General features: G+C 34.0%; 1 protein-coding gene across 3 annotated transcripts in view; it reads left to right on the forward strand.

The window, feature by feature from the left end:
* Nucleotides 1–16,741, forward strand: part of MGAT4C (MGAT4 family member C) — a 347,956-nt gene that overhangs the window by 15,967 nt on the left and 315,248 nt on the right. The window lies entirely within an intron of this gene.

Raw genomic sequence — 16,741 nt, forward strand, 5'->3', positions numbered from 1 at the left:
ACCTGACCCTGTTTTCACTTCTTGTATGCTTCCCATTTCTTTTTAAATTTTCTTAGGATCTCCTTGCTCACCTGTAAAGGCCTTCTGTCACCTTTTCTTGACTCTCATTTTTAGCACAATACACTTCTGGCGTCTGGAGGAGCTGATTTTTGAGAGTCACTGGCTATGTGATTTAGATTCATTCTATGTGTTAGCTGCTAGATAATAGACAGATTTCTGAATTTTTTTTTTCCAACCAGTGATAGTTCTCCTTGACCTAGAATATTCTTCGAATATTATTAAACACCGTCATTAAGTAGGGAAAAGGACTATTTGAAAGGATGTTGACTTTCTTGCAAGAGATGAAAAATTATAATTGCCTCACATCACATGCAGAATGGAGACTTTTTTAGCTAAAAAAAGAGCTTTCTATAAAAGCTTCCTTTGTCCATGTTAGGCATTTCCTAAAAGTAATATCTTATTCTGGTAAATACCAGAAAAATTATGTGCAACAGAATCAGCAGTGTACAAGGTCCTCAATACATTTTCTGACAATAGAAAATATAATTGATCAATTTTAAGAGTGTGAAGTTACCTTTTTCTAGAAGTTTCTTGATATTTAATACTCTATTTAAGAGGAAGAAAGAGACAAAACAAAATATACCATGTTGCAACACAGATCATTTTATTGTCTTATCACTTATTTACTTGCTCCGACATGTATTTGCAGAACGGACTCTGTGTAGTGTATACTATAAATATAGAATTGTCAGTCTTTATTGCCTCTTCCCTTATTATGTAACAAAATAATATATACATAGCCTAATACATCAATATTTCATCTTCTTTTTAGTTACTTTTATCTGTATTCCTACCAAATTGTCCAATGTTTTCATAACAAGTATGAAAACAGGTACTAAATTAGGTGCCAGTGCAGAGAGAACCACTGTGGAGTTTGTCAGAGTTCTGTTCTTTAATGCCCATCTAACTTGTGGCTAGGTGCTCAGACACAGACAGCCTTATTGAGTTATTTAGGCACCCTGGGCCAGAGAAGAGCCAGAATCTTCTTGGTGCTAATGTGCATATGTACAGAGAGATTTTTTGTCAGACAAACAGTCCCCAAATAGCAAGGGTCATGTCAATGAGTGTCTATCTCCATGCTGAAAACTCACAAAGCCTGCAGTTGGAGTTTTATGTGTGGATTACTGTACCTTTAGCAATTAGTTCTCAGGGAGTTCACATTCTAATCAGATTCCAATATTCACGATCTCATTAAAAAGCAAATTTCCGAGTTACTTGTTTGAATTAATATATATATGTATGTATCATCTCATAATGAGGGTGAAAAATTCTCACACTTAAAAAAGACCCTAGGCTTTTTTTTTCTCAGCATGATAAAATATTTTTATGTACATTTGAACTTGTACCGAAGGAAAAAAAAGTTTCCATTTAAAATTATATCCAGAGCAGCTATTGTACTCTGATAGAAATGTACCAGATAAGTACATTTTCTCAGTCTTATTGTACTGGTATGCTGCTAATGTGTATATATGTATATATATATATATATATATATATGTATCTATATATATAGATAGATAGATATATATATAAAAGAGGGCCTTTTCTTCTCAGAATGACTTCTATCAATTTGGATACAGATCAAGAATCTTCAAAATTTAAACTCCTATCACCTCCTGGTTTCACAAAATGTTTTTTTGCTATCATTACTTAGCTTTTTGAGAAAAATGAGATTTAGATATTAATACTATGCCTAAATCAATGTTATTTGCACAACATTTGTCCTAGTTGCTTCAATAACATGAATTTCATTATTTTAAGCAATTCTTGAGATTTTAAGGGACAGTATGTCAGTAAGCCTATTATTATTGGTGATGGATAACTGGAGACTTTTTCAGAGCTTGTAAGTGTTAACATGATTCATAAATTCAGTTTTCGTTAATTAACTGCATGTTATGGTATGATAAAGAGTTGACCCTGAATCAAGACCTGATCAAGGAAGAAGAAAAATTATAGCATTCTTTCAGCCTATAATAATTCCACCAGTATTATACAGATCTATTGCATTCTTATGCTTCAGTTAAGTTTAAAGACAAGTCTCTAAAATTGAATTGTACATAAGGTCTGTGTTTCTACTTAGCAGAATCTCAATGATAGTAGTACTTAGGTTTTGAACCATTTTGAATTATTTCTGCTCATTTGATATCTGAAAATATAAATACTTAATCAGAAAAAGCAAAAATAGCATGTAATTAATTGTTCTGTGATGCTAACAGATGGTTTGACTGCCTAACTAGCTCATTCAGTTTGTTTTACATGTGCTTTTTGGTTAAAAGGATGTAGCCAAGTATCAGACAGGCAGGTTCCCTGATCATAGTACTATCATGGATTCAACTTCAAACAGGAGGAATTTTTCATAGAGGGGAAAGTTCTCCTTCTTTGAGAATTCACAACACTTAACTCCAAAGAACTTCTGGAGTGTAATGTGAGACAGACAGATCTGAAAAAGCCAAGAAGAAAAGAGCCTGCAAAATGGAAATAGCTGGGAAATTCCTGAGAAGAGCAGAGTAATTTTTCAGCTAGTAAGTCACAGACACAATAAAGTTTATTTGGGACTCTCAAGGAGGACATGAAAGCTTTCTTCCCTATCAAAGAAAATTGCTGGAATGGAAAGAAAGAATTAAGAGGAGGACATTTCCTCCTCCAAACTACTGGAGAGGGTAGATTTGTTTCTCAGATATTTTATTTAATTTATTTTCTTCAATTTTTTTTGTTCTATGCTTTGATAAAACCTTGTATTGTCTGTTGTCAATCTTGTATGAAGAAAAAGAGGTGGTAGCTTGAATACACTCATCATAAGCTTGTGGCTGACTCACAATCCCATCACAAATGTATGCAAAGTTATAATTTATAGACTATTTGTTCAGTGCTTCTCAGCAAAGATGAAACTACAAATGCTTCTTTAAATGAAATTTTAAACAGTGCATTAAGAAGAAACATTCTCCTGTCCTGTAAAGCTATCTGAAAAATGGAGTAATGACCCTCTTCTACACTTGAATAAAATACAGATCTTGGTTATGGTAAGAGGACTCCTTCAATTGTCCTTCAGTTGATGTATTTTTAATATAAACCATACAAAGAATTGGAGACTTTTGTTCAAACCCTTTTTAATTAGGAACTTCCTGATAGTGCTTCCAGGATTCACAGAGTACTATGAATATTCGCTTTGAAAATAAAGTGTCTCTGGCTCAAAGTGAATAAAAGTCCCATGTTTGCTATAAATTTCGTCTCCCTCTAAAAACTAGTGGAAGCAACAGGGACCAAAATGAGTGTTTTAAGATGATTTTGTGCTGTTAGATAAATTTTAAAAGGTAACATAGATGGATAAGGGAATGGTAAAATGATTTTGTGGCAAGTGTGTGCACATGCTTCAACAAACAGCAGTGACAAAACCTTTGGCACTGAAAGAAGATGAGAGTATTTCAGGGCCAAAATGGTACCAAATAAGTATTTTTCTTCTTTTTTTTCCCCTCAAAAGAGTAATATTTTCCTTTATTTCTCCTAAACTAAAACTACCAGGAGAAATGTGTGTTTATATGGGACATATATGATCCATTATAGGAGTCAAAAGGGCTAATAATGCTCTTATTCCTTTTTGCATGATTGATTTTGATATCTCCTTTAATATATTGATTTATAATACTTAATGCACAAGTTCTCAATGCAGAGAAATAGCTATTTAGAGAAGATGATTCAGCCCATGGAATATGGATGTAGAATTTCAGAAACTTAAATGTCAGACGGAAAATATAGCAAAACTCCCCTCAAAATTAGCAGAGTCAAGATTCAGTGAAGATAAATTGTTTTAAAGACTCAGTATGACCAATGCAATAAGTTGTTTGGTATAACTTTGTAACTACTACTAGTATATGAGATAAAGTTTCAATCTGCAGAACTACTTTAATTTCAAAATATTTTGCTGTTAAGGTAAGAATCAATTTTTATAGGTAATATCTAAAGTGATAATTTCAATGAAGAAATGTTGCTCAAAAAAATAAGGTGTAGTTTCCAGAATGAGCTATAGTTCTTACATGTGGCTTTTTAAAGTGTGATTTCTTGTCTGAAATTACTTCCTATTAAGATTAGATCCAAACACAGGACTAAATCCTGTAAAAAAGATTTTAAACAATTTGTGGTACACATGGATGGAGCTAGCAAATGCTTCTGATATACTTTGATGATCTTGAGAAATACCATTCTGACTTCAGTTGAAGAAAGATGAATCAGTGTATCTACAGAACTTTTTGAGACTAACTGCATTTTCAGTTAGGTAAAAGCTTTTTGCCATGTACAAGAAAATGTGGATTACATTTATGTTTAATCTATTGCTTGCATCTGAGTAGCTTGTACCTAGATTAAAACAAAGTCTTAAATCTAAAGTAGTCTTTCTTCCTGTTTTTCTCGTTACAAAAATCAGATGAAATGAACAGAAAGAATAATTTTAAATTTTAACAGGAAGTATTTAAATTACTTTTTTAAGGTATTATAAGTCATTTTATCATTAAATGGCTCAATAATATGTTTGGGATATTTTTTAAATTTGATCTCCTTTCATCAATGTCTCTTACTTTCATAGTAATATCTATGGTTATCTATTCTCTTAGCTTTCCCACTTAGCATTTTCGAAGTCGTGAACGTTGTGAAAAACTACAATTTCTGTGAAATAACAGTCTGTGGTTCTTGAACATCTTTGAGAACTTAACTGTATACAATTGCTAAATATAATATTTAGTTTTATAGGATTTTTTTCCCCAAGGTTTCTGAAACTGTAGCCAGGAGTTGGTGTGCTTTATACTAAACGCATGTAGTATCTGTAAGTAGTTTATACAAGAGATTTCACAAATTCCTTTGGGATATGTTCATGTTGAATTCTCTCTTAAACAGATATATCTAGCTGTAAGATTTTTCAAATACTATTATTTCATAAGAATGATACTACTTCTTCTTTCCTAAGTAAATTATTTTCTCATTCAAATTTATATTATTTTGTCATTTTCAAAATATGTAATTTTTTAATTCCTTCTGTGAATACAATGTAATATGATATAGAACTGCTGAAATAAAGATCTGAAACAAGCCACTCATATTCTTCTTAATAGACCTGTTCTCACATTAGATTGTAGATCTCTCACTATTACTCTGTGATATTATCTATTTCTAATATACTCTGGTAGTAGAAAACTGCTGAAGAGAAAATTTAAATTTTAAGCTTTGAAGTATCTGGAATATGTTAACATGAAGTCTCCAACTAAAAATACTAAAAAGAATTCTCCAAATCTAGGATTTCATAGTTTCCCTGACACTCTAATCAAACAGAGTATTTGAAATATTGGTTCTGACAGGGGAAATTTTGAAATGTGAATTTAATTAAAAAAAAAACCATAAACATAACCCACCAGATTTGTAGTAACTAAAGTTCAAGTGGTATGGTTTGGGGATTTTTTTAATGACTGCAAATCAGTGAAGTTATTGTATATTAAATTAAAATTCACTGTAGATTTTTTTTTTCCTTTGGATGTTATACTTCTTAATATTTACTTCACAAAAGAAAATTCTGTTCTGTAATAAAATAAAAAGATGGATTCCTATTCAAGGGAAAGATTATCAGACAGGGATGCATTTTATTTCTGTAGTAGAGAAATCGTAATACCTTTTAAGTTTCCTTTATCATATCACATTGTCTGGCTTTTGCAGTTAAAAAAATCAAATTTGTAACTCCATTTGACATAGCATACTGATTTCTTTTCATTTCTTCATTAATTTATTTATTCATTTCTGTGAGTAAGATAAAGCGAATATCCAAACTTGCTATATCTTCAGTTTTACAATTTACTTGCTTGTGTTTGTACCTATGATATGCAATCTTCAAATAAAAATCAGTAGTAAAGCCATTTTCTCATTTAAAACATCTTAAATATTCTGAATTGCCCCCTTGCATGCTTCTCCTTTCTTCCACTTTTTTCTCAATTGTGCCTTGACAAAGGTTGGACATCCTATCAGACCTGATGCTTAGCTTTCCTTACCACTGAAATGTGTGGAGTGATGTGAACCTATATCTTGTCCTCTCATGGAGCTCCAGTTAGAATGGGATATGGGCAGATATGAGACTTGTGAAGTGCTTCCATATCCCACAAAAGCTAACTGTACATCTTTGAAATGAGTACACTGCAAAAAAATATAGTTAATAAAGCTTTCCTAGGTCCTATTCTGCTGTCTTTTAACTTCTGAAGCAATAGCTATCATTGATTGTTCTTCATGTAATATTACATAAGAGGAATGTATGAAGCAGAGTGCTAATTTGGGTCAGATATTACTACTTTTCACCAGATATTCTATAGAACTGTCAGTATCTGCAAGAAGTGTGGGGTGTTTCTCCTATAGTTTGCTGCTTTCCCATACCTGAATACAGTTGATGCAGGAAATGATTGAACATCCACCAGTTCTCCCCAGCAACAGCTGATCCTTCATATTTTAAGAAAATGTGGGTGGAAAAGAGCTTTTTCTACAGGGACCAATTAAGAGCAAGTGAGATTCTAGTAATAAGTTTCTACATAGTTTTTGAAATTATGAAGCAGTTGTTGTTTAAAAATTTATCACTGCATCATTTTGAAAAAATAAAGCAATTGGGATTGATACCATAATGAAAAATTTGCAGAACCCAGAGACCTTTTTGAACAACTTAGTATCTGAAATCAGATCTTGAGAAATAATCAAGATAGACATAGTACCTGTAAGAGATGTTTTCTGTTACCCCTGTTAAATCTTGGGTGTACAGAAATGGCACTGTCAGATGCAGGTAAATAAGGACTGGACATTTCAGAGAACATAAACAAGACCAGAGGAATAGGAATGAGGACTTCAAAGAAACTTTTGAGCCTTAGATTTATTTTTTTTTTAATACTCCTGAATCAGTAATACCATTAAAATTATTCTATGGCTATTATAATCCTGACTAGTTAAATTATGACAGAAAATAAAATTAGAAAGTCAACATTGCTAATATTATAGGAGGAAATATCTGCTTTTAGTGAGTGACTCAGGACTAGATTCTAAACCCTTGGAAAAAATCCCTGGAAGTGTTCAAGGCCAGGCCGGATGGGCCTCTGTGTAACCTGGTCTAACCCCTACTCTGCCCACAGTAGTGGGGTTGGAAGCAGATGGTCTTTCAGGTCCCTTGCAAAGCAAACTGTTTTACACTTCTATGATTCCACGAAAAATAAATCATGCTTTTCAAAAACTACTGCTATATTTGTTTGGTTATTAAAAAGGATTTATAGGGTGGATAGGGTTCATAGCAGGGTCCAGTTTGTGAAATTTGGTTGGCCTTTAAAAGCATTTGTCAAAATCATGCCAAACCTCACATCTACACTATCTTGCCTCCTTTGTATTTCCTTCCACCCACTGTAATACTTCCAAATCCTCTACTTTCCATTGTGTTATTTTTGGCTTGACAAGCTAGTGCCACTCAGTATTGCTTAAACGGCCAAAAGTGATTTTATTTACCCATTGAGAAGTACTAAGACTCTTGATATCTGAAAAATGCTCCATTTCCATATGTTTTAGCTTTTAGGCTTTCTATGCCTCTTTCTCCCTTTTCTGACTGATCTGGATGGGTTTTCTTAAAAAGGTATTAGTTAACACGATAGGAGATTGTAAAAGTTTGTTGATTTTGTTCTTTGAAAATTTGAATTTGAGTGTCAATTCAAAAGCTGTGATGTCAGGATGCTTACAGGGTGGTAACCCTATAAATATATATAAATATAAATATATGAAACATATTTTTGAAGGGAAATTATATTTTTTTGATCTAGAAATAGATTCAGACTTACCATATGGGATCCAAATAGTTTAAAATGCAGATATCTAGGACCGAATCACAATGACTCATATTTGTCTGTGTGGTCAGTATAGTATATATGACTGAAGGCAAAGAGAGGCTGTGACAGAGGAAGACGAGAGAAATCGATTTTGTTAGAAATGGGCATGTAGACAGTTATGCAAGGACTAAAACTGAAACATTGTAGAAAATCTAAGTGTAAGATTTTAAAGGATGGGAAGGTGTTTTTATTTTAAAGCAAAACTGATTTCACTTATTCATGTTTTTGCAGTCAAATGAATAAACTCAGAAGTACCAAAATATATGTGTGCAGCAGGCAGCTTGGTAAATCTTTTACCTGCTTTTGAATGCCAAATGAGCATAAAATCTGGTAATAAAAAAATAAAATAAGTAAGTCCGTTCTCAAAGAATAAGAGAGGAGAAAACTAATCATAATCAAATTGATAAACAGTTGATACTTTTATGCTTAAACTCAAACATTATCAGTATTTCTCTTAAAAAGGAAAAAATGAGACAAGCATAATTATAATCCTCAAAGTATCCAGACTCATTTCTACTGTGAGATAAAAAATTTTTTGGAACAAAATACAAAATCTGGCCCCATTAACTTGTTCATTGTAATGCATATACGGCTGTAAAGTGTATCATTTAAGTAAAAATCTGTTCCTGGCAAATTGACTAAAGTAATTAAGAAGCTGTCTTTGCAATTATCTCAGTCATCATAAGCAGAAATTACATCATGTAGTAGCTAGGGGATATGAACACCATATTAGAACTTTAAAAAGCTATATTAATAACGAGTATTATCAAAAATTTGCAAATACTAAGTTATCTGTCTCAAAAGGCTCAATCAAAGCTTCTAGCTAATCTCTTGATTTGGGAATCTTCAGAAATTACCATATGAGGGATCTTGTAACTAAGTAGGGGAAAGATACTATCTTCAAGGCAGAGTTCACAGTGCTGGTAAAAAAGACACCTTAGGCATCCATTGTTTCCTCAATATGGGAGTTTTTCTGTGCGTGCAGATGATACTTGGGTTTTAGAGTGAATCTGACTTGAGTGAGGTGGGGTGTCCTTGCTGTGATCCATCACAAGGTGTTCTTGACACAGACATGGTGTCCCAGGTTAATCAAAAATTCTGGTATCCATATTTTCTTTTCTCCAAATATGACTTTTTGGTGTTTTGCCTCCTTTATAGTGACTGAACTGCTAGTGATTCAAACATTCTACCACCTGCAGTGACCATCCAGGTGCTGTAAGAGACTGGAGTATTGGTGCTCCTGGCTCAATCAGCAGTGTGCTTTGCTGACAATGTGTAGAGTGGCCACCCACGTCAGGGGCTGAAGGCATGCACATCTGACACCTCAGGCTACAAGCTAGGTGTTAAACAAGTTAAGGAAAGAGGCAAACCCTACCAGGTGGGGTACTGTTTCTTTTTCCTTACACATATGACTCAGCTGTGATGACTCCCCAGAACATTCACACCCATCCTGAGGGTGTTCATGTCTTGTTGATGAGCCCTAATGGGCCATAATGGTCCATAATGGGCCATCTGCCCTGACATAAGAGACAGATGCAATATCTTAGAAGATGTCAAAGACTCCTGAAGTATCTTGTAATTCACAGTATTACGCCATCCAGAGTAAAACTCCCCATCTCAGGGGAGGTACTGGAGGTGTTCCCACCTGAACCTGAGCATATATAAGTCTAAGTTTTGGGGCTTCCCTCACCACCTGGGGCTTGCCATGGATCTGGACTGTGACCACCACTTCAACCAATGAATATATAAATTGCAACAACCAAATGTCATCACTGGATCCAATGGGTGTCTTGTGGGTCCTTCCAGTCACCTGAGGGATCCGCAGCCCTACTCTTGTTTTCTGCACCAGCACTGCAGCCTCACTCCAGTGCCACACAAGTGTCTGCCAGTATTGAATCCCAGCTATCTGCCAGCACTGACTCTCCAACCATTCATGCCAGGTTTTCCAGGCATGGGGGAGGCGAATCACATGGAAGGGCAGCCCATCTCGTCTCTGTCCTGTGGCCAAGTGTGGATTTTTCGAGGTGGCGGAGGCCAGCTGCCATCTCAGTTTGGTCCAGTGTGCAGGGCTTGGGAAGTTTCTCCTCATCAGTTGGTTTAACACAGTTTTAACATGATTATTATCAGCATTTCTTCTTACTAAAGAGTTATTTTTTCACTTACATCCCAGCGTATCTTTCTCTCTCTCTCTGTATTAGAGAAACCAGGGGTATTGAATCTTATGGAGGAGACCTCAGTCTGAGGTCTTTGCCCCTCCAAATTCTCTCAAAATGAAAGATGTGATCAGACAACTGTCTGCCATTGTAAGATACAACATGTGGTAGTGTTCAAATTATTGGTTTATTGAACTAATAAGCAAAATGCATTGTTTTAAACGGGTAGTTATGCAACGAGGTTGCAGCTGAGGAAGTGGTCCTTTACTGTCCTTGTTAGATGTGACTCATGGTGAATGATAAGACTGTATTACAACACAATGCAACCATCTATAGCGCGGGCAGTAGGATTTTCTCCCTTTGTATACTGCTAGCAGACTTTACGAAATACTCCTGGGCAAAGATGGACATGCTTTGTTATGTGTAAGGCTACATGTTAACAACTGTCCTGCACCACTTCAGGAAAATCCTCATAAAAGAGATCTTCAGTAAAGAAGACCTCGGAGATATACACTTAATGATTTAGTGTAGAACTGGAACTTAATCTCACATTACGCAATGTAAGTCTTCTATATGCAAACTTTTAAGAGGTAATTTTGCTATATAATAACATGCATGAAATGGAGACTTGTGAATACTCATGCTTAGCTTATGTTCTCAATTATCTATAAAATAACCATAATGACAACAAAGTGTACAGAAAATTGCTTTACTAGTCATCTGTCAAACAGATCAGCTTTCTTTTTATAAACATCAATCCATTTATAAACATCAACCTCTGCAAATGAGGTTTCACATTTATAAACATCAACCCCTGAAAATGAAAATACTTGATAAGTTGTAGCTTTTCTCCACTTATATGAAAAATTATTCTCTTCAGCAGTATGTGCTCTGTGTTCTGTTTTCTTCTTTCTGTTCTTCCTTTGCCTGTTTTTCTGTCAGTCCTTTTTAATTAAGCTCTAAAAATAAAGAATATTAAATAAAATTTGCTTTTTACTGCTTCTGTTCAGTATGCGTAGTAGAGGGAAAGATCAAGTTTTCATCAGTCACAACATCTTAGAAAATTAGCTGCTTGAAGGTTAATCTTACCTTATTCTGTAACTAGTGATATGAAAGATGCTTCTGCTTGTACTTGTCATGAAGACAGTGATTGCTTTCTCCGTTAAGTAGAGAAAGAATGCCCTAAGGTCTTTAAAGTATCTGACTAAGTACCTGAAATTAGATGACGTGCACTCATCCTTCATCTGTTTTAAAAACAACGGTAGTCTTTGCATCTTCTTACCAATCTTTACTGATGAGTAAAAGAGGGGAGGGAGAGAGGTCAAACACTGAATCACAAATCAACTATTATTAAAATTTTAAAACATCTTCTGCGTGGTTTTCACCCATACCAGGTAAGACTCTTTGGGAGAATTGCCCTCAAGGTGTTCAGAGGAATGTGGCAGAAACCACTCTCAGAAGGCTATTTGACTCTCTCTGCCTTCATTCAACATATCTCAGCAATTTCAATCTCTCCTCTGTAGCACTGTCACAAACTTGGACATAACAACACCTACATTCCATGCAAACCTCATGAAGTTCAACAAGGCCAAATGCAAGGTCCTGCACCTGGGTCAGGGCAATCCCCAATTTCTGTACAAGTTGGGGGATGAATTGACTGAGAATGGCTCTACAGAGAAGGATTTGGGGATACAAATGGATGAAAGATAGGATGTAAGCCAGAAATGTGCTCTTGAAGCCCAGAAAGCCAAACTTTATCCTAGGCGGTATCAAAAGAATGGTGGCCAGCAGGTCGAGGGAGTTTATTCTGCTCCTCTACTCATATGACACCCTGCCTAGGTGCATCCAGCTCCAGGGGCCCCAGTACAAGAAAGACATGGACCTACTAAAGAGAGGACCAATGAATGCTACGAAAACGATCAGAAGGACGGAACATCATTCCTATGGAGTAAAGTTGAGAGAGCTGGGATTGTTCAGTCTGCAGAAGAAAAGGTTCTGAGCAGATGTTATTGTGGCTTTCTAATATTTGAAGATGGCTTATAAGGAAGATGGAGAAAGATTATTAACCAAGGCCTTTAGCGATAGTACAAGGGGGAATGGTTTAAAACTGAAAGAGTATAAGTTTAGAGTTCACATAAGGAAGAAATTTTTTACGTTGAGGATGTTGGGGCACTGGAACAGGTTTAGTGAAGGCCAGGTTGGATGAGGCTTTGAGCAACTAGATCTAGTGGAAGATGTCCCCATCCACAGAAGATGAACTAGATGATCTTTAAAGGTCTCTTCCAACCCAAATAATTCTGTGGTTCTCCAATTCTGTGGTCACACTGAGCTGAGATGAGCCCTCAGAGCAAATGCTAAATAGGGAGGATATGAACAGGACATGCCACTTGCCAGGAAGGCAGAGAGCAATTTACCAGTACAAATGTGTGAAAAAAGTCTTCTTTTCTTCTATTTTTCAAGGGTTTGTATTCAAATATCATTTAGACAAGTTAAGCTTTAAGTGAATTAATTTCCACAGGAAAGTTTGGTACTATTGTGCACAAATTAGGCTGACTTATACAGTCATAGCATATACTGAAAGCAAACTTTCAGAGTTAAATATCTGCTTAGGTATACCCTATGCTGTAGAGTGATCTTGGGCTAGCTGTATCTTCTGCTTTCATCTATACTTTAGATACATTATATCAAAATTGACTAAGAATGAGCCTTTCAATATTTCCTTATTCATTTTATAAGTAGCAGTCTTTCTTTCATTCAAACAATTTTGTGAAATTTTTGATTTTTTTTATACCAAAGATTTTAATGCATTTAAGAGCTAATGAACATTTTTCATTTTTCCTAGCACCAGTACAAATTATTTTAGCTTTCTGTAAGAAATATTTTTGCCTAAGTAGAAAAGTTCAGCAACAGAGATCTATTGAAATGTAGAGGAACAAAGGGAACTTACGAACATGGAATGACACCTTGTATGTATAAAACATAATTAAGAATGGAACCACTCTACCGTCTTATAATAACATAACTTTCGGAGTACTTATATTCATTTCTTGTTAGAAAAATGCCTCCACACTGGCAGAATAATAGACATCTTAACTTTTATGACTACAACATATTGAAATGATATCAGAATGTAATGGCTTTAGAATTGTAAACTTGTCACATGTATAGCAATTTTTATTGATATAAGAACTGGCTGAGAATATTTCATATTTGGACTAGGAGAATCTCACAATGAAAAGTTTTCCAGAGAGATACTGCATCCAAGTTTTGACTGTAGCTGGGATTTTTTTATTTTGAAGGACCACTTAATCTCAGTTATCAAGCTATGGAAAAGTATTGCTATAGGTGATGCTATAGAATACATGATTCTTTTTACGTGGAAAAAGATATTAAATTATTTACACAAAGAAAGCTTTCAATTTACAGTAATAAAGGGGTAAATGAGTATCTGTGTAGTCGTAAAAAAAATTAAATAAGGATGCAAATAAGATAATACTTTATCTCCATAACTCTACTTTTTCTAATGGTTAAAAGCAGGTTTTGCTGGAGTTTTATTATGATTGGACAATTATTTTTTCAACCCGACACATACCTCCTATGTGTTTTCACATAGACTAACTGTGTCCAGTGAGGTTTCACAACATTGCCATCTTGATTTATTTCCTGCCAGTCCCTGTTCTGTATAAATGGCTCTATTTTAAAAATAAGAACAGCAAAAACCAAGAAAGTCAGAAAATCAAGTATTCAGTTTATGTCTCAGAGATTACCCATATGAAAAATTCCATTGATTTCCTGGATTTAGGACTCTGCAGTTATTACAGGAGGTTATCATCATAGAGTACTTGAAATGAATTTCTTACTATCAGCATCTCTATTTAACTAAAGATGAACTGATATAAATCAAGATTTAGGATAGAAAAAAAATAGTATAGAAAGAATGACTAGTCTCTTTTCACTTGCAAATATTAGAGGAACACATGTTTGGGTGCAGTGTATGTTATGAGTTTGGTACTGAAGTCCTGACCAGAGTAAAAAAATTATTTTACAATTTTGTGACCTCAGATTTTTTTATTCTACTTTTGTATTGTAATTTCTGGCTCTATGTATAGAACACAGTTATAAACCAAAGAAACTAATTAAATCTTTTTTATTTATATTTATAAACATAAAAGCTCATTGCAAAATATTAATTCAGCCATTTCTCACAACAGTAGATTAGTAAAATTTTGTCATTGTTATCTATGCATTTGAATGGGTGGCACTTAAGCAATACACAGAGCTTGCATTATGAGTTCCTCAAGTTTTCTAACAAATAAATCCAATATTTCTTCTTCACTTTCAGGAATAGATGATAATTTATCTTAGCTTAAACAGTACATATGCTGTATCTTCAATATACGGCAGCCGAGTTTATCTTACCATTTTTCACTCCATGTGTCTATTACCACGAGTGGTCACTTCTAACTGACTAATGGGTTCCTTCTGAAGAGAGTTTCTTTCTGACGGTATTTTCTCCCTGTGTAATTTTCCGCTCTGTTGCCTGCTAAATGATACATTTTTGTTCAGTGTGTCCTTGCTTGGTTTCCCCCCTTCCTGTTTATTTTTTTGTTTGCTTATTTGTTGTTGGGTTTATTTTGTTTTGTTTTTTTTTTTTTTTTTTTGCAATCATTTGTACCAGATTCTAAGTTTGAGTTAGACAGTTATGTTTGTTTTATAGTTAAATAATATATTTTCTTTATACTAGCGTGAGGAATGTCTAAAGAACCTTTTATTTATCTAGGAATGCAATGTCAGTTGCAGATGTCTATGCCTACACGAACAGAAACTTTATCTAATATTTGCTGCTTAAAGAACAAAAAATTGTGAAATAGCTTCTGAAAGGAGCAAATTATGTTTAACAATTTTTCCTAAAAAGACTGATGAATAATTTAAGGATGCCTGAAGGAAGGTCCTTTGGTAATTTGTTCATGTTTTCCTGACTTTTTGAATCAATAAGTGAATTATTAAATTAAATATGGGCTTGTTCATTGTTACAGTGGGAGTTATGTTTACATCATGCAAAATATGGCTTATGTCACTAAGTGCACCTAAAGTGGCTTTATCATCAAAGTTCAGCAAAATTCTACAAGCAGGAATAAACTGTAGATACTTTGATACTTGATAACAAAAAAACAAACAGAAATGCTTTCTATGTGTGCATGGTCTTGTTTAAGAGGCTCAGAAAAATCTCCCTAGACATTCCAAAGTGGTTAAGACTGTAGGAAGAGATCTTCTAGCTTGCTACTTTACTTCAGTGTTCTGCATTTAGGTCACAGCAGGTGAAAACACTACTGTATCTACACACAACAATCACTTATACTAGCAGTGTAAAATTAAAAGATATCTGTAACTAGCAAAGTCATTTGTTACTTTGGAGTTTGATCCCTGCAATGAAAGGCTGAGTATAGACTATTTTATGACAAATTTGTAATATGGATGGGGTTTTTTTGTTGCCCCTGAAGTTCCCATAAAAAATAGTAAATGGTGTTGCAGCATGAAAGTTTGTTGACAGAAAAAACATTATTCACAATTAATTTTAATATTGTTGGAATTATATCATTATTAAACATTCATTATTCAATCTTTTTTTCTTTTTTTTAAGATCCTGAATTTCAAAAGGTGTTGACTGTTTCCCCTCTTGCACTTTTCTTGCAGTTTTTCAATATCTGCCTAAGGACCTATGCTTGTGCATAAAGTAAATAATACCACTCAATCTTTAACTTGAAAATCTGACAATATACGCCTAAGAGTATATTGACTGTTATAAGCCTATCTATTGTTACAATGAAGAAATTTCCTCAAATAAAGAATAACATTTCCTTCACATTGTAGTTGTTTTGCCTTGATGAATTGAGCAGTGCCTTTATTCAAACTTTAAAAGGGTTCAAACAGAAGGAACAGTAGATTTAGCTAGGAACTAAAATTACATAATAAATGTAGAATGTTTCTTTTATCTAATTTAGAAAAAAACCCCTTAAGAAACACACTATTAAATTTGCTGACTTTAAAGATTAAAAAGTAGTTCTTGGTTCTAGAATGAAAAAATCTAAAGATTTCTTGAAAATATCTTTCTGATAACTTAGTATTTACTGTTATCCTCCAGTACTTTTCTGTCTCACTTTTTCTTTTCTCTCCATGCTTTGCAACTAGAAATTAAGTCAGAATATATCTCTGCTGGACATTGGTTTCCTCACTTTGCTTCTTACATGTCAATCTGATTTTCTACAAAATCTTAGATTAAAAAAAAAAATTTCTTTTTTATATTTTACTGTCATATATTTTGTTTTTACTTTTTTTTTTGTATTGTAGTTGACTTGCTGTATTCTGAACTGAAGGAAGCAAAAGGAGAACTCTGTTACACATTTGTGCTCACACACACAGAGAACACTCATTCAAAAAGACATATCAGCTGAGTGAGCACCAAGCCTTGTAAGAATGACATCATTTCTAAGCAATATTTCCAAAAGGATTTATCTAATCTTAATTGAATGATGATGTTGAAAGTTATTCTTAATGTTTGCAAATTACACTCAAGGTCTTTCTATAGAGTTTGATGAATTAATTATTTTTTTCTCTATTTATTTTAATTTGTAAGGAGTAAATATGTGTATC

This window comes from Pseudopipra pipra, chromosome 5, assembly GCF_036250125.1.
Source record: "Pseudopipra pipra isolate bDixPip1 chromosome 5, bDixPip1.hap1, whole genome shotgun sequence".
NCBI classification, from domain to species: domain Eukaryota; kingdom Metazoa; phylum Chordata; class Aves; order Passeriformes; family Pipridae; genus Pseudopipra; species Pseudopipra pipra.